The sequence below is a fragment of the Rhinoraja longicauda genome, chromosome 4 (assembly GCF_053455715.1).
Source record: "Rhinoraja longicauda isolate Sanriku21f chromosome 4, sRhiLon1.1, whole genome shotgun sequence".
NCBI lineage: Eukaryota > Metazoa > Chordata > Chondrichthyes > Rajiformes > Arhynchobatidae > Rhinoraja > Rhinoraja longicauda.
The window spans coordinates 3,936,426-3,955,983 of NC_135956.1; the positions used below are offsets into that span (position 1 = coordinate 3,936,426).

The 19,558-nt window shown below is 44.7% G+C and overlaps 1 protein-coding gene across 2 annotated transcripts in view; it reads left to right on the plus strand.

Moving 5' to 3' along the window:
* Positions 1-19,558, plus strand: part of csmd3b (CUB and Sushi multiple domains 3b) — a 1,698,079-nt gene that overhangs the window by 190,199 nt on the left and 1,488,322 nt on the right. The window lies entirely within an intron of this gene.

Here is a 19,558-nt window from a genome sequence, read left to right on the forward strand (position 1 = left end):
TTGGCATCTAGTTGACAGAGGTATTGTGTACAAAAAGGCCTGTTCCTGCACTTTACTGTTCAATGTTTTTTTGTTACATTTATTTACCAATTTCAAGGGTTTGGTGTTATTTTCTTAAATGATGTGTTTCTCTCTATTACTTAAGCAAAACTTTGATATATTACTTCTGTGCAAACCTGTAAATTTATGTTGTTTCATAAGCAGGTGCTTTCTGTTGACAAAGAGGTACTGGTACACACCTTTAATGAACACATGTGTCATCTGGCCCAAAAACGAAATAGTGACGTTTAACGTTTTAGAGGTGTTAGTACGCTATACTGTCACATTAAAAAATGCATCGGTTTCTAACTTAATTAAATTTTGAACATGTTAGCTTGAAAGTATTACCATAGCAAATAAATCATCTCTGACCAGTGGTTTAACAATTTAGTGGTTTCACCAATTACTTGAATTTTGGTTGTTCTCACACGATTGTAATCCATGGAATATAGGCAGCATTCTCTGAATCTGCAAGAAGATTTATTTTATTGATGATAGTTGGCACTTTGAAAAACTGAAAGTTTTAGATTTATGCATCTTAATGGAGGTGCATTTTAAATAATTGACCTGTTTAGTGCAGCCAATTCAATCCAAACATAAGATGTCAGAACTGCCTTAAATAAATTGAACAATTAACAATTGAGGCTTATCCATTTGATTACATTAATATTGGCTTTGCAGTAGTTGTGGGTGTAGTTTGGACCACTTGCACCAATTGTACATAATCAAATACATTTAATTTGTTATAACCATTTAAAAACAAACATATTGAAGCTGAACTTTTGCCAGATAATGCATCAAAGTTCTGAGAAGACAACATAAAAAGGCATCGGAAAAGCTCAATGATTTCATACTATATTGCTCATGGAAGTTTGTAGAAAAGTCTAATTATAATTAAAATCATGATTTATTACTGGAGCCATTGTGACTAATAGGTTAGACACTAACAAAGTGTCAAGGAGTTGTCAAACATGGAAACGAGCCCTTCAGCCTACCGAGTCCATTTGGACAGTCAGGTACCCATTCATACTAATCCCACACGAACCACATCTATTATTTTCCCACATACCTGTCAATTCCCGAACACCCAGAGAAAACATACATGGTCGCAGGGAGAACATGCCAACTTCACACAGACAGCACTGAACTCAGGACTGAGCCCAGATCTCGGGCACAACGAGGCAGCATCTTTCCAAGCTGTGCCAATCTGCTGACTAATCCATTTCAAGGACTTCCTCTTAGTGTCCCATTCCTGATCCAAAATGGGAAAACATTCCATTGTGTGGACAAACCTCTGCCTGCTCAAAGAGCTCAATTTGAATGGAGAGCTTAATTGATAATGGCGAGGAACGTACTGAATTAAAATTTTTGAAATCTCAGGAATAATTTAATTATTGAACTCAAGCAGGAGGTTAACTTTCAATCAACAAAGTAATGATTATGCTAAAATCTGCTCAATGGAAAATGGCAGTAATTTGTTTTAATTGCTGGATGTATTGTAGAGCTTGAAGGCTTATGAATTCCCATTTATTTTGAAAAAAAAATCAAACTGCTCAAAAACAGATTAGGTAATTGATGCAAGCCTGGAAATGATCTTTTGCTGTAATAGTTTGTGAATGCTTCACGAGGTTTGTATGGAATCACTTTGCTACTTCAATAGTGTTATTAGCCAATTTACATGGAACAGCTTATATCTGTGTTAAAAAAAAAGAGTAATCATTTTACACGAATAAGCTTCTATCAATAGCTTTGCTTCATTACCTATATTGTGCATCTTACTTTTGGATATCACTATGATAAAGCTTCAATGTGCTCCATGATTGCTGATATGGAGTTTACTGCATATGCCACATGACTGGATGAAAAAACAGCTAAATATTCTTCCAAACTATTACTCGGCTTCAGTATCTTAATATTGTATTTTGTACAATAGAATATTGTCTGTACGGAGTTTGTACGTTCTCCCCATGACCTGTGTGGGTTTTCTCCGAAAGCTTCGGTTTCCTCCCACACTCCAAAGACGTACAGGTATGGAGGTTAATTGACTGGGTAAATGCAAAAAATGTCCCTAGTGTGTGTAGGATAGTGTTAATGTGCGGGGATCGCTGGGCGGCGCGGACTCGGTGGCCGAAGGGCCTGTTTCCGCGCTGTATCTCTAAATCTAAAATCTCCCACAGTCCAAAAGAAATCTCCCACAGTCTAAAAAAAATAGTAGGTTTACATTAAATGTCAAATTCCTATCTCTATCTTCCATCTATGTAATAACTGTACACGTGTGTTGTATGATTAGTATTAATCATTTTAGTGGGAATATTGTGCACAGGGGCTCCTCACCTGAGAAATGGTATAGTTACAACAGACTGAGTGTTGTGGAGGTTAATTAGATTGTTTCCAGGAATGTTGGTGTGTGCTCTGGTGAAAGGTTAAACAAACTAGGCCTGTGCTCTTGAGTTTAGGAGGTGATCTCATTAACAGCTTGAACGGTGTAGTTTATTGTCACGTGTACACAGGTACAGTGAAAAGCTTTTGATGCGTGCTATCCAGTCAGCGGAAGACAATACATGATTACAATCGAGTATAGACACAGAAAAGCTGGAGTAACTCAGTAGGACAGGCAGCATCTCTGGAGAGAAGGAATGGGTGACGTTTTGGGTCAAGACTCTTGGTCAGTCTGGTTAGGGATAAAGGAAATGAGAGATATAGACGGTGATGTGGAGAGATAAAAAACAATGAATGAAAAATATGCCAAAAAGTGACGATGATAAAGGAAACAGCCCATTGTAAGCTGTTTGTAGGGTGAGAATGAGAAGCTGGTGCGACTTGGGTTGGGGAGGGATAAAGAGAGAGGGAATGCTGGGGCTACCTGAAGTGAGAGAAATCAATATTCATACAACTGGGCTGTAAGCTGCCCAAGCGAAATATGAGAAGCTGTTCCTCCAATTTGCGTTTAGCCTCACTCTGACAATGGAGGAGACCCAGGACAGAAAGGTCTGTAGGAATGGGAAGGAGAATTAAAGTGTCCAGTAACTGGGAGATCAGGTATGTTCAGGCGGGCTGAGCGAAGGTGTTCCGCGAAACGATCGCCCAGTCTGCGTTTGTTCTCGCCGATGTATAAGAGTCCATATTTTGAACAACTGATACAATAGATGAGGTTGGAGGAAGTGCAAGTGAACCTCTGCCTCACCTGAAAGAACTGTCGGGATCCCTGGACATAGTCGAGGGAGGAGGTACAGCGACAGGTGTTGCATCTTCTGCGGTTGCAGGGGCAGGTACCTGGGGAGGGGGTGGTTTGGATGTGAAGGGATGAGTTAACCAGGGAGTTGAGGCGGGAACGGTCTCTGCAGAAGGCGGAAAGGGGTGGAGATGGGAAGATGTGGCCAGTGGTGGGATCCCGTTGGAGGTGGCGGAAATTTCAGAGGATTATGTGTTGTATTCGACGGCTGATGGGGTGGACTCTGATGGGGTGACTAGGGGGACTCTGTCCCTGTTGTGACTAGGGGGAGGGGGAGCAAGGGCGGAGCTGCGGGGTACTGAGGAGACACGAGTGAGGGCCTCATCTATGATGGGAGAGGGGAACCCTCGTTTCCTAAACAATGAGGACATCTCGGATGTCCTGGTATGGAACACCTCATCTTTGGCGCAGATGCGGCGTAGACGGAGGAATTTGGAGTAGGGCATAGAGTCTTTACAGGAAGCAGGGTGGGAAGAAGTGTAATCGAGATGGTTATGGGAGTCAGTGTGTTTGTAATAGACGCCAGTCAATAGTCTATTTCTTTTGATGGAGACTGAGATTAAGAAAGGGGAGGGAGGTGTTGGAGTTGGTCCAAGTAAATTTGAGTGCAGGATGGAAATTGGTGGTGAAGTTGATGAAGTCCATGAGTTCTGCATGGGTGCAGGAGGTAGCACCAATGCAGTCGTCAATGTAACAGAGATAGAGTTCGGGGATAGGGCCACTGTCCGCCTGGAACAGGGATTGTTCAACGAACCCTACAAAGAGGCAGGCATAGCCGGGGCCCATGTGGGTGGCCATAGCCACGCCTTGGACTTGGAGGAAGTGGGAGGAGTCAAAGGAGAAGTTGTTGAGGGTGAGAACCAGCTCCGCTAGGCGGAGGAGAGTGTTAGTCAAGGGAAATTGGATGGTTCTGCGGTCGAGGAAGAAACGGAGGGCTTTAAGGCCTTCCTGGTGGAGGATGGAGGTGTGGAGTGACTGAACGTCCATTGTAAAGATGAGGGAGTGGGGGCTGGGAAACCGGAAGTCATTAAAGAGACGAAGGGCATGTGAGGTACCTTGGACATAGGTCAGAAGAGATTGGACCAGGGGGGATAGGATGGAGTCGAGGTACCTGGAAATCATTTCCGTCGGACAGGGGCAGGCAGAATCAATGGGTCTGCCAGGGCAGTTGTGTTTGTGCATTTTGGGGAGAAGGTAAAAAAGGTGGCAAATTAAAAGGTTGGAGGCTGTGGAAGGCAAACAGCCAGAGGTGATGAAACCAGTAATGGTGTTTGAGATTAAGGCCTGGTGCTCATCTGTGGGATCATGGTCCAAGGATAAGTAGGAGGAGGTGTCTGAGAGTTGTTGCCTGGCCTCAGCCCGATAGAGGTCAGCCTGCCAGACTGCCATGGCTAGTCACACCAGCTTCTCATTTTCACCCAACAGCTTACAATGGCCTGTTTCTTTTATCATCGTTACTTTATTGCGTATCTTTCATTCATTGTTCTATATCTCTCTACATCATCGTCTGTATCTCTCATTTCCCTTTCTCCTGACTAGTCTGAAGAAGAGCCTCAATCCAAAACGTCGCCCATTCCTTCTCTCCAGAGATGCTGCCCGTCCCGCTAAATCACTCCAGCTTTTTGTGTCTATCTTCAGTTTAAACCAGCATCTGAAGTTCCTTCTTACACATTACAATTGAGCCATTTGCAGTGTATAGATGCATGATAAGGGAATAACGTTCAGTGCAATGTTAAACCAGCGAAATCCGATGAAGGATAGTCTGAGGTTCACCTATGAGGTAGATCGTAGTTCAGGACTGCTCTCTGGTTGTGGTAGGATGATACATTTAATTATCATCAATAGGATAGTTGTCGAGTTGGTGTTTTACCTAACTGGGTTGACGAACTAAGGACCAGAGTCTCAAAATAAATGGTCAGCCATTCGGGACAGAGGTGAGAAAACATTTCTAAATCCAAAGAGTTCCAAACCTCTGGAACTTTCTTTGCAAGAAGCCAGTAAGTTTGCCATGCAAGATATTTGGAAAATAGTGATCAGTGCAAGAAAGTAATGCTGAAGTAAAGGGCCAGCCTCCATCTTATCAAATATGAAGGAAGGAACTACAGATGCTGATTTACACCGAAGATAAACACAAAAAAAGCTGGTGTAATGCAACAGGTCAGGCAGCATCTCTGGAGAGGAATGGGTGAGAAAAGGTAATGAAACGTCACCTATGCCTTTTCTCCAGAGTTGCTGCCTGACCCATTGAGTTACTCCAGCTTTTTGTGACTATCTTAAAAAAATGTTGGTGCAGGCATGAGGGCAGAATAACTTCCTTTGGTTCTTTTAAATCACTCAATATGATGGCGATGAAATTCTTAAACATTGAAGCAGAATATTTTTGAGTCTGAAAGAAAGTTTACTTTGGATGGAAGATCAAAGGTGCTAGAAATCTGAAATAAAGCAGAAGTATGGTGAATACTAAGTGGGCCTGTTAGCATTTGTTAAATGAGAAAAAATAGATTGAATTCAATGAAAAATTGTGTTGTCACCCTTGTGCCTTCTGGCTTAGATTTGTGAAATGATGAAGTTGCCTTTGAAAACAGAAGATTATTTTTCAAACTTAAATTAAGGACTGGTATGCAATAAATAAGCATTTGGCATGATGCCCAATGGTAACATTTTAATAGATGGAGGAGGCAAAACGTTTACTCCTTCCTGTGTCTGACAGCAACACAACAAATTGCATGGATTTATTGTGTTGAAATGTAACATCTTTAAAACCAATTTAGGGATTCCCTAAAATTTATTTTTAAAAATAGCTGTTCCTCCTTAACATGGTTCATAGACTTTCTTTCAATTTTTCTTATGACTTATTCCGCTCAATTAAGTTCAGCAGAGTTCTAATAATGTTATAGTTCAAAATGCTTTTTTTACAGCTTTGATGTTCTACATCAACATGTCCTGCCTTCCTTTCTTAACAAGTCTGTTTTTTGGCTTACTGTCATTTATACAGCTTAATTTTGTAATAATTCATTTTTTGAAACATGGACATTTTTATTAAAGGCATTTGCTTTCATTGAACTGTAAAATGCATGGCAGCTGCTGGTTTCTACGCGCCCATGAAAGATGCTGATAATGAAACCTTGTCTCTCCACTAGATTTGCTACAGAAATCATAATTAGCTGGAATCTGTTCATTATCGCTGATCTGGTGAGAAATTCAGCAGATAACAAAATGAAAAGCAACACATTGTAACTATTACTCCTTGATGACAGATTAACTTTTAATGGCGTCAGCACTATGATCCCAGTTGAATAAATCCCTGCCATAAAAATTAATGGGGCTAATCTACTATCCTAAGGCCAACTGGTGTCAAAATTGTGTAATGACGTTGAATGTCTGAAAATACTCTGACACATTCAAATTGGTCAAAACTCGTTAAAATAATTTTAATCATTTTTTTCAGAAAACAGAACAAACAATAAATACTTTAAACACAATTACTGCTTAAGAACAATTAAGTGCATTGAAATGTATTGAGTCAAACAAACACGTTAAGTTGAATGCAAAATAAATAAATAAACTGAAACTTGCTGGTTGCTATATCATATATATACAGCCGGAAACAGGCCTTTTCGGCCCTCCAAGTCCGTGCCGCCCAGCGATCCCCGCACATTAACACTATCCTACACCCACTAGGGACAATTTTTACATTTACCCAGCCAATTAACCTACATACCTGTACGTCTTTGGAGTGTGGGAGGAAACCGAAGATCTCGGAGAAAACCCACGCAGGTTACGGGGAGAACGTACAAACTCCTTACAGTGCAGCACCCGTAGTCAGGATCGAACCTGAGTCTCCGGCGCTGCATTCGCTGTAAAGCAGCAACTCTACCGCTGCGCTACCGTGCCGCCTATGGAGGTTTGCCTTATCATGGAAATGAATGGAGTTTAGTATAGTTTAACAATACAATATATCTTTATTGTCATTGTACAGGGGTACAACGAGATTGGGAATGCAACTCCCATACGATGCAATAATTTAATTAGCTAGTCAGTATTAATTTAAACAACCCAATTAAATAAATTGGAACAGTTTTAAAACAGAATAAAGTGCAAGTAGATCTGTGCCGGTTCACTGTGCGATGTGACCATCCGGCTCAGCAGGACCGGTTCATAGCAGCTATGGCCCTGGGGATGAAGCTGTTCCTGAGTCTGGAGGTGCGGGCGTAGAAGGCCTTGTATCGTCTGCCCGATGGAAGGAGTTCGAACAGACTGTTGCTGGGGTGTGAAGAGTCTTTGTGGATGCTGGTGGCTTTTCTGAGGCATCGTGTGTTGTAGATGCCCTCCAAGGCTGGTAGCTGTGTTCCGATGGTCCTCTGAGTTCTATGTGTAACGGACCGCAGGTAGACCCAAATGCAGCACACGGAACCAAGGAAGTAGTTTTAGAATGAGCTTTATTTCTACCTGCTCGTGGTCGGGGACAGAAGACTGAGGCGTTCACCAGGGCGACGACGAGGCATGAAGGTCGGGAGCAGGCAGGGTCGGCAACGGGAAATCAGTCCAAGGGAGAATGCTGGAGAGTCTTGCATGAGGGCTAAGAACAATCTGGCAAAGAGTGTGTGTGCAGGAAGGGTTTATATGCTGGCTTGATTGGTGATCTGGAGCAGGTGAGTGAACAGGTGAGGGGAGTTGGCTTAACGTGGTGGGCGTGGCTGGCAGGTGAGTGAACAGGACAGACTGTGACACGATGGACGTTTGCTTTACCATGGAAATGAATGGAGTTTAGTATAGTTTAACAATACAATACAATATATCTTTATTGTCATTGTACAGGGGTACAACGAGATCTGGACTTAACTTAGTTTAGTCCAGAACATAGAACATAGTATATAGGAAAAAACAGCACTGGCACAGGCCTTTAACTCACAATGTCTCTGCCAATCATGTTGCCAAGATAAAGTCATCTCATCTGCCTGCACACGATCCAGATCCCTCCATTCCTTGCATATCCATGTGCCTGTCATAAACACCACTATCATACCTACTTCCACCATGACCAAGACAGCTGTAACATGCACTCACCAGTCTATAAAATAGAATAGAAGAATAGAATAGCATCTCCCGAGATGCTGCCTGACCTGCTGAGTTACTCCAGCATTTTGTGAATAGAATAGAATAGAATATCTTTATTTGTCTTTCAAAACAAGTTTGAACGAAATTTAGTTACCACGCAGTCACAACACCGAAAACCGAAACAAAAACACACAACTACACAATTCAACACAAACATCCATCACAGTGACTCTCCTCCAGGCACCCCAACACTGTGATGGATGGATGGATAAAAAAGAAAGTCTTATCTCCTTCTTCACCCATGGTCGGGCAGTCAAAACTCAAAGCTGCAGTGTGGAATCAATTGAAGCTCCCGACCCTGAAGTCCCCGCCGGGCGATGGAAGATCCCGCGGACGATTTTAAGCAGCGCCGGACGATGAAAAGTCCCGCGAATAAATAAACTTGCTCTGTACATCTCCTGTAAGCTTTGTCCCTTTTACCTTAAAGCTACGCCCTCTATAGACAATAGACAATAGGTGCAGGAGTAGTCCCTCTCACCTCAAAGCTATGCCCTCTAGTTTTAGATATTTTCACCTTGGGCAATGACTATCCTATTCATGCCACTCATAATCTTATAGACCTCTATGAGGTCTCCCTTCGATCATTGGAATTCCAGAGAAAACAATCCCAGTTTGCCCAATCTCTCTTTATGAGGGTGGTGGGTGTATGGAAGGAGCTGCCAGAGGAGGTAGTTGAGGCAGGGACTATCCCAATGTTTAAGAAACAGCTAGACAGGTACATGGATAGGACAGGTTTGGAGGGATATGGACCAAACGCAGGCAGGTGGGACTAGTGTAGATGGGACATGTTGGGCAGTGTGGGCAAGTTGGGCCGAAGGGCCTGTTTCCACGCTGTATCACTCTATGACACTGACTCTAGTGGCCCTGGCTGACGAAGAGGAGGAATAGCAAAGAATCTGAGGCACTATATCGAGTTCCTCTCTTATTGTCCTGATCATGAAATAGTACGAACAACATATTGTCTACCCGAAGTGAGCCAAATGGGATTTAATGATAATGCAGTCGGAGCTGTTTATTTTCCATTATGGGCTATGAATCTGAATTTAAATTGGTGCAATGCAGACTTGAATCCCCCAATTGTTATTCCAGACTCGTGGTAACCAATTGATAATTTAACCATTGCACCACCGGTGTACCTTGCTGCAGTGGCTTCTTTGCTGGTGAATACTTGGCACTGCACATCATTGTGCTGGCCAAAACTAAAGTGGGAATCTGAAATCTACATGGTCAGAATTGGGAACTCAGCATTTCCCCACATGCCTTGGATTTGATCACTGCATCCATGGAAAAAGAAAGTTGCCTTGACTGATGTTGGGGGATTCCAGAACCAGGGGTCACAGTTTAAGAATAAGGGAGGGGTCGGCCATTTAGGACTGAGATGAAGAAAAACTTTTTCAACCAGAGAGTTGTGAATCTGTGGAATTCTCTGCCACAGAAGGCAGCGGTGGCCAATTCACTGGATGGTTTCAAGAGATTTAGCTCTTAGGGCCAACAGAATCAGGGAATATGGGGAAAAAGCAGCCACAGCCAGACACAAAAACAGCTTTTTTTCCACGAGTGGTAGTTCTACTCAATAACCAAAGTCTGTAGTCTCTTTTTTATGTCCAAAGACGTACAGGTATATAGGTTAATTGGCTGGGTAAATGTAAAATGTAAAAATGTAAAAATTGTCCCTAGTGGGTGTAGAATAGTGTTAATGTATGGGGATCGCTGGGCGGCGCGGACTTGGTGGGCCGAAAAGGCCTGTTTCCGCGCTGTATATATATGATATGATATGATATGATGTGTTTATGCTTTATTCTTAATTGTCAACTGTATGTTTGTGTTGTCATTTGTGAGCGGAGCACCAAGGCACATTCCTTGTATGTGCACATACTTGGCCAATAAACTTATTCATTCATTCATTCAAAAGCAAGAATGGGGTACTGACTTTGGTTGATCAGCCATGATCATATTGAATGGTGGTGCTGGCTCGAAGGGCCGAATGGCCTTCTCCTGCACCTATTTTCTATGTTTCCATGTTTCTATGACTGCAGCCTTGAAACATCTTCCCATTTGAGCTGAGGCAGGGTTCTGGATCCTGTGCGCAATCAGTATGAGTTTGCAATTTGGCATTGTCACTGGGATACTAAATACATTACCCAGCTGAGCAGAGGCTGGAGGAGGATGTGCCTTGGTTGTGACCACCCTGCACTAATCACAGCCACCAGCATGTGATCTTAAGGTCATAAGAAATAGGAGCAGAATTAGGCCATTCGGCCCATCTGGTCTACTCTGCCATTCAATCATGGCTGATCTATCTCTCCCTCCTAACCCCATTCTCCTGCCTTCTCCCCATAAACTCTGACACCTGTACTAATCAAGAATCTATCTATCTATGCCTTTAAAAATATCCACTGATTTGGCCTCCACAGCCTTTTGTGGCAAAGAATTCCACAGATTCACCGCCGTCTGACTAAAGAAATTTCTCCTCATCTCCTTCCTAAAAGAACGTCCTTGAATTCTGAGGCTATGACCTCTAGTCCTTGACTCTCCCACTAGTGGAAACATCCTCTCCACATCCACTCTATCCAAGCCTTTCACTATTCTGCACGTTTCAATGAGGTCCCTCCACATTCCTCTAAACTCCAGCGAGTACAAGCCCAGTGCCGACAAACGCTCAACGTAGATTAACCCACTCATTCCCGGGATCATTCTTGTAAACCTCCTCTGGACCCTCTCCAGAGCCAGCACATCCATCCTCAGATATGGTGCCCAAAATTGCTCACAATACTCCAAATGCGGCCTGACCAGCTCCTTATAGAGCCTCAGCATTGCATCCCTGTTTTTATATATAAGCCCTCTTGAAATAAATGCTTGCATGCTCTGAACTCCTGGTGGGAAGCACACAGGGCAGCACACTGGCACAGCTAGTGGAACTGCTGCCTCAAAGTTCCAATGACCCAGGTTCAATCCTGACTTCTGTTGCAGTCTATGACAATTTACACGTTCCTCCTGTGACAATGAGGGTTTCCTCTAGGTGCCCTGATTTCAGTCCGAACCCTAAAATCTTGTAGATCTGCGGGCCACGCTAAATTGCCCCGATTCTCGTAGTTGTCGTAGAATTTGGGAGAGCTGATGGGACTGTGACGGGACTAGTGATCATCACAAATGTGGTCCCATGACCCGTTTCTACGTCGTCTCTCTCTCGGTGACTTCCACATTTTGTATCAAAATCCCCAACCTGCACGCAGTTCCATGGGTCAATACCAACGGTCACCCCAGAGACTTACTTGCAAATTCCTGGTCAACCTAGAGCGGCTGCATCATTCTTTTGTTAAAATTCTTTCCTTTATCTGACCGAGAATGTGTTTGACTGCTGCACGATAATGTACTGAGAATGGCTGAAGAAAGCCAAGCACACTGATGCTCTGCACTCCTGTGTTTATTGACCAATAAAATAATAAAGCTCGCGTTTGTTTCAGTGAATGAATCAAATTGGGCACCTTCCCAATAACCAAGGCACCTGCTTTGGATCATACTTTGGACTTGTAATGGTTTTTCCACTTCAGAGAATTGCACATTGGCCCATCTGCTCTCTCATGTACATATGGAAGTCCAATAACACTATTTCAAAGAAAGACAGGAGAATATTCACCGGCCAATTATTATTCCCCAGTCAGCATCACAAAAACAGATCTGTGGGTTTTACACTTTTCTGTTTTGGGGTTGTGGCCAAGTGCAATTTGCCTGCTGTGTTCATTGCAGTACAACACTGATCACATATCAAAAGCACTTCATTGTGAGTAAATGTGTGCTTGATCGTTGGGCCAGGGACATTCAAAAAGGGTTGTTAAAGGTACATATCAGGACAAGCCTTCCTTTCTGCACTTGGCTTACATAATAGCACGATGCTGAAATCTATATATTACTGAAACTCTCACCTTGTATATATATTTGTTTGTTTGTACCCGAAATACAGCCAAAGCGGTACACGATAGCGCAACAATTTTAGGCCCACCTTACTCACCATTGCTGTTCAAGTGGTTGTTATATTTTTTTAATTATTCACTTTTTAAATGTTAATAAAACACTTTATAAACTTTAATGAATCCCTTTTCCACTTACCCTGCCCGTCAGCCACGTCCGCGCAGTAATACCTACGTGTTCGACGACACGATGGGAACCCAACGTGTCCGCGCCTGCGCAGTTGGGGCCCGTTGATCTGATACCTACGTAAGATGGCCGCCGGATCCGCACGTGCGCTCAACGCGCATTGGTTATCCGCCGGGGCTTCTTCCCGCTCAGAACAACGGCCGTCTCCGTCCTGCTGCCGCTGCAGGAGAGGTTTGCACCCAATGGGTCCACAGGTCACTCTGGGCCGGGGTGAGTTGCTCCCTCTCCCCTTTCCTCTCCCCCCTCGCCCGCCCCCAGCCCTGGGGGACGACTCCCTGGCCGACAATGGGTCCGCAGGTCGTCAGTTGGGGGTGGGTTGCTAGCCCCTCAGGAGAGGTTTGGACACAACTGGTCCACGCCCGTCTAGTACTTACTAAATGTCTTACTTATTCACATGTTCTTAATACATAGAATTAAGTCATTCAGCCTGTCAAGTCAAAGCTGCTTATCAGAATATTCCTATCATTCCTTCCACATATTCCTTGAAATCTATTCTTCCTCACATTCACCCATGTAATTCACTGCAACCTGTTCTCCCTCTTGTGTCCATCCACTCTCTCTGCCACTGACTACTCTAGGACTAATGTATGATGAAGGGATTAAAAGTACCATTAGCAAATTTGCAGATGATACAAAGCTGGGTGGCAGTGTGAACTGTGAGGAAGATGCTATGAGGTTACAGGGTGACTTGGACAGGTTGTGTGAGTGGGTGGATGCATGGCAGATGCAGTTTAATGTGGATAAGTGTGAGGTTATCCACTTTGGTGGTAAGAATAGGAAGGCAGAGTATTATCTGAATGGTGTCAAGTTAGGAAAAGGGGACGTACAACGAGATCTGGGTGTCTTAGTGCATCAGTCACTGAAAGAAAGCATGCAGGTACAGCAGGCAGTGAAGAAAGCCAATGGAATGTTGGCCTTCATAACAAGAGGAGTTGAGTATAGCAGCAAAGAGGTCCTTCTGCAGTTGTACAGGGCCCTAGTGAGACCGCACCTGGAGTACTGTGTGCAGTTTTGGTCTCCAAATGTGAGGAAGGATATTCTTGCTATTGAGGGCGTGCAGCGTAGGTTTACTAGGTTAATTCCCGGAATGGCGGGACTGTCATATGTTGAAAGACTGGAGCGACTAGGCTTGTATACACTGGAATTTAGAAGAATGAGAGGGGATCTTATTGAAACGTATAAGATTATTAAGGGGTTGGACACGTTAGAGGCAGGAAACATGTTCCCAATGTTGGGGGAGTCCAGAACAAGGGGCCACAGTTTAAGAATAAGGGGTAGGCCATTTAGAACTGAGATGAGGAAACACTTTTTCAGTCAGAGAGTTGTGAATCTGTGGTATTCTCTGCCTCAGAAGGCAGTGGAGGCCAATTCTCTGAATGCATTCAAGAGAGAGCTGGATAGAGCTCTTAAGGATAGCGGAGTCAGGGGGTATGGGGAGAAGGCAGAAACGGGGTACTGATTGAGAATGATCAGTCATGATCACATTGAATGGCAGTGCTGGCTCGAAGGGCCGAATGGTCTCCTCCTGCACCTATTGTCTATTGTCTATTGTACGATTGCCTGATTTACTTCCTGCATTTCTTTGGGATGCGGGAGGAAACCAGAGCGTCGGGACGTAGGACAAAGAGAATGTGTCAACGTCATGCAGACAGCACTGGAAATAAGGGTTAAACTTGGGTTGTTGAAACTGAAACTGCTTGTGCATTAATAGCTGCACCATCCCACAATATAATGGGATGATATGCCAATCTGATGAAAAGATGCACATGTCCTTCCTATTATTTGAAGTAAGTAACACATCAAATAATAGATGTACAAGAGCCCATTCAGTTGTGGATTGTTGCAAAGAGCATCTCTAGAGCTGTTTCATATTCATAGCTTCATATGCATACAGCCGGAAACAGGCCTTTTCGGCCCTCCAAGTCCGTGCCGCCCAGCGATCCCCGTACATTAACACTATCCTACACCCACTACGGACAATTTTTTTTTTTTTACATTTACCCAGCCAATTAACCTACATACCTGTACGTCTTTGGAGTGTGGGAGGAAACCGAAGATCTCGGAGAAAACCCACGCAGGTCACGGGGAGAACGTACAAACTCCTTACAGTGCAGCACCCGTAGTCAGGATCGAACCTGAGTTTCCGGCGCTGCATTCGCTGTAAAGCAGCAACTCTACCGCTGCGCCACCGTGCCGCCCTTTAGAGCACATCCTCAAATACCCTTTGGTTTTTTAGTGCTTTGTTTTTGCAACATCCTCTTAAGTTAATTCTTAACAATATTGTGATCATTCTTTATGTATCCATTCTTCATTTTAGATATCTGAATGGCAGTTACATTGCTACTGGTTCGGGGACCAAAGACATCTAACAACTTGTTAACCCATTAATAGCTGCACCATCACACGATATAATGGGATGATATGCCAATCTGATGAAAAGATGCACATGTCCTTCCTATTATTTGATGTAAGTAACACATCAAATAATAGATGTACAAGAGCCCATTCAGTTGTGGATTGTTGCAAAGAGCATCTTTAATATCCCAATCGCTTTACGTGTGCATGACTGAGTTAACTACCAAAGGCAATTATGAAAATATTCTCAGCTGCTTACTTGATGTTGTAATGCTGGTGCTGTGAACATTGTAAACAAGCGTTTAGAAGCGACAATCCAGGATTATGGCATTTTGCAAAATTGCACACAAGAGGATAGATGCAAGATACTCTGAGTCATGGTGTTGCAGGGTGGAACGGCAATTGGATCCACTCGCGGCATTACCATTGATAATGTGGAGCATTCAGCTTTCTTTAAGGATTCCAGCCATGGTTGTCTAGTAATGGGCTCCTATTAAAGTGGAAACTGATTGCATTTTAATTAGGAACGTCAAGCATGTGATAATGCAGGCTCTAATCAATTCCTTGGGAACATAGGGGAAGGAAAGAGACCCCAGGAAAGTAACTGTTCAATTATTTTCTCAGAAGTAATCTGGACCTCCCCAATAACATGTAGCTGGTACCCATCCCATGCTGAACTCTAGGGTACATTCTGTTCAACTGACTTGTAATCAGCAGCTCCCGTGCCAAGTAAATAGCACTCATATGACACGGAATTCACCGTCTGCAGTATTTTGATTATATCAAATCCAATTATAAATATTTGGCTCGGAAAATGCTCATAAAGGTGGATACGCGCTGATTTCCACCGGGTGGCGCCGCACGATGGCTGCCTCCCCTCCAGTCTGTCTGTCCTTTTCATCCTTTTGTTATTTTTGGTGAGTTTTAAAAGTTTGTGTTAATGTTCTCTGGTTTGTTTTATGTGGGGGGGGGGGGGGGGTCGGGGGAAACCTTTTTTCAATCTCTTACCTTGCCGGAGATGCGATTGTTTTGCGGGCCGTATCTCCGGTCTAATATCGTGGAGCTGGCGGCCTTGCCTGGGACTGACTTTGAGCCCCACCGCAGGGTGTGGACTTACCATCGGAGCGTGTGATCCCTTGCCTGGATTGATGCTCCAACACGACCTGCAGATTTTAACATCAAGCAGCTCGCAGTCTCGGGTTGAGACCGAAGTCGGGAGCTCCAAGCTGCATGAAGTTTAACAAGCCCCGACCCGGGTTAGATCGCCCGGTGCGGGGGAGCTGAGATCCCCCCCCCCCCCCCCCCCGATGCAGGAGCTTGATCGCCCCGACGAGGAAGGCCCAATTGCCGACTACGGGAGTCAAGATCGTCCCGTCAGCGGAAGATTAGAGGCCCCCGACTGCTGGAGGACAAAGAAGGGAGAGATTGATCTTTTTTTCACCTTCCATCACAGTGAGGAATGTGGAGGAGTCACTGTGGTGGATGTTCATGTTAAAATGTATTTTGTGTGCCCTGTTGCTTTTTATTGTTATGACTGGATGGCAAATGAAGTTCCTCATATGTTGCAAAACATACTTGGGTAATAAAGTATGATTGTGATTGTGATTGTGATACACCCAGAGGCTTGACCAAGTGTGTCTCAAGACATTTTGGGAAGCAAAGTAATCAATTGCAGTGGCCCTGGCTGAGATTTTTGTGCGGCCTTCGCAACGAGTGAGATAATAAAAGTGTGGAGGGGGCTAATGATGTGCCTCTATTTTAGAGGGGCTACAACAACAAGCCATGAAACAAAATGCCAGTGAGCTTAACATCTACGCTGGAAAAGTTGCTAGGGTTTGTTTTTGAGAGACAGGTCTAGTAGGGAAGGCAATGATTAATTTGGGATAATCAACGGCTTTGTGCATGGAAAAGTGTGTCTCACAAATTGGACAGAGTCTTTTGAAGAAGTGCCCAAAAATGACTGATGAAGGAAGAACAGTCGATACGTTCTACAGGGACACTACTATGGCTTACGACATGGTCTCGCATGGTTGGTTAGTCTGGAAGGTTAGATCACAAGGGATCTAGGGTGAGCTAACCAATTAGATACAAAATCAGCATGGTGGAAGAAGGCAGAGACTGGGAGTGGAGTGTTGTTCATCAGAGTTGAGGTCTGAGACCAGTGATATGTCATGGGGATAGGTTCTGGGTCCATTGTTGTTTGCAGGAAACATTAATGATTTGGGTGAGAGTGTATCACAAAATGCTGGAGTAACTCAGCAGGTCAGGCAGCATCTCAGGAGAGAAAGAATGGGCGACGTTTTGGGTCGAGACCCTTCTTCGGACTGATGTCAGGGGGGGCGGGACAAAGGAAGGATATAGGTGGAGACAGGAAGACAGAGGGTGAACTGGGAAGGGGGAGGGGAAGAGAGGGACAGAGGAACTATCTAAAGTTGGAGAAGTCAATGTTCGTACCACTGGGCTGCAAGCTGCCCAAGCGAAATATGAGGGTGGTGTTCCTCCAATTTCCGGTGGGCCTCACTATGGCACTGGAGGAGGCCCATGACAGGAAGGATGAGAGTGTAAGCGATGGGATTAGTAGGTTTGCAGATGATAGAAACGTGCAGTGTAAATGAGAGTGTAAAAGCTGCCTTTGGCCCCAACAGGATTTATATCAACTGGTAAAATAGCCCATGGAATGGCAGATAGAATTTAACTTAGAAAATTGTGAAATGTTGCGTGTTGATAAGTTAAATCAATGCATTCATCATCAGTGATCTCTCGAAGCGAGTGTGACTGTCCTTGAGGACGCCTGTGCGTGACTTTGTTTAACGTGGGGAGACTGGTGCACAGACAGCCACCACACGGTTCTTGACAGATCTGGGTCAGGATCCAGTGGTATGGAGTCCAAGACGACCGGGGACCCTTTCCTGCTGCGGCCTTCATCCATCCGCCTTCCCAGCCGTTGTGACGCTCCACTGAAATCAGCCGTCATCCTCCGCCTGTTCCAACGTTGAGGTCTTGGTTGGATTGCTCTTTGTCAGGGACCTTCCCCTCAACCTTACCACCACAGGTGACCCTACCAGGAGCGTAGCTCCAGACGGCATCGCTCTCAGGATCTTAGGACCACACAAGCTTCTCCACCACGACAAGGTGACAATCCCCGGAGAAGAGTGCATTACATACACACAGTGAGTGACAGGCCCTGGAGAGTGTCGTACAACACGGAGACCGAGGGGGAAGGGCATCTCTCACTCGGCGCACAGTTCCCTGAAAATGTCAACACATGACTTCATCAGCTAGGCTTTGAGTACAAGAGTTAGGACATCATGTTACAGCTGTACAAGACGATGGAGGGAACATCCTGCAAATCTGATCCCCATACTGATTAAGCTACAGGAGATGCCAAAGAGATTCACACGAATATTCCTGGGACTGGAGAGCTTCAGTTATGAGGAGAGACCAGATAGGAGAGGAGGGACTAGACTAGAGTAGATAGGCTGGGGCTGTTTACCACGGAGCGATGGAGGCATGAGGGTGTATAAAATAATGAGGGGCGTAGTTAAGATAAATTGCTATCTCTATCCCAAGGTGATGGTGTATAAAATAGTGGACATAGGTTTAAGGTGCGAGGAGAAAGATTTAAAGGGGACCTAATGGGCAAGCTTTTCTCACAGAGGGGTGCTGAGTATATTTGAGTTTGGACTACCCAGAAGAAGAGGTACAATTAGAATGTTTATAAAACATATGGACAGGTACATTTTCATTATTCATTTTCAGTGAACTATGCTCCCAGCTCTAGGTCTTTGTACCCCTGACCTCTTTGTTCTACAACACCCCCAGGGCCAATCATACATTGTGCATGTCGTGCCATGATCTAACCTGCCCTGATTTAAACATAACATTTCGCACTTGACCAAGTTAAATTCCATATGCCATATAAAATCACGAAGAGGAATAGATGGGGTGAATGCACAGAGTCTTTTACCCAAAGTAGGGGAAATCAAGAACCATAGTTTAAAGGTGAGAGAGGAAAGGTTTAATAGAAACCTTAGAAGCAACTTTTTGGCACAGAGGGTGGTGGGTGTGTGGAATGAGCTGCCAGAGGTAGTTATTGCAGCAACAAGCACCAAGACCTGGCTTGGCTGGCGGTGAGGGGAGCCCTCCCAGTCAGATCCTTCCTGCACCGCCGGAACCTCACTGCCAGCGCTCGCTGCCCTCGGGACGGCTGCTATGGAGAGGAGACGGTAGCCCACCTCTTCACAGAGTGTGGATTTGCCAAGAGAGTCTGGAGAGGTTTGCAGGGGTCCCTGTCATGATTTATTCCGAGCAGCTCCGTCACAGAGGACTCTGTGATCTACGGACTGTTCCCAGGGACGCATTCGGAGACTGACATTGAGTGCTGCTGGAAGGTCATCAACTCGGTGAAAGACGCTCTTTGGTCTCCCCGAGCTTTGTTGGCCTCCCAGCGGAGCGAGCTGTCCGTTGGGGAATGTTGCCGACTGGCCCGCTGCAGACTGCAGGAGTACGTGCTGAGGGATGCACTGAAGCTCAGTGCAGCCAACGCTAAGGCCCTGTGGGGGAGGACCACAGTCTAGGATCCTTCCGCTGCTGGACATGGGGGGCAGGGTGTGGTGGAGAGAGACGCCCCTCCAAATAAGGGATACTGTGTAAAATTGG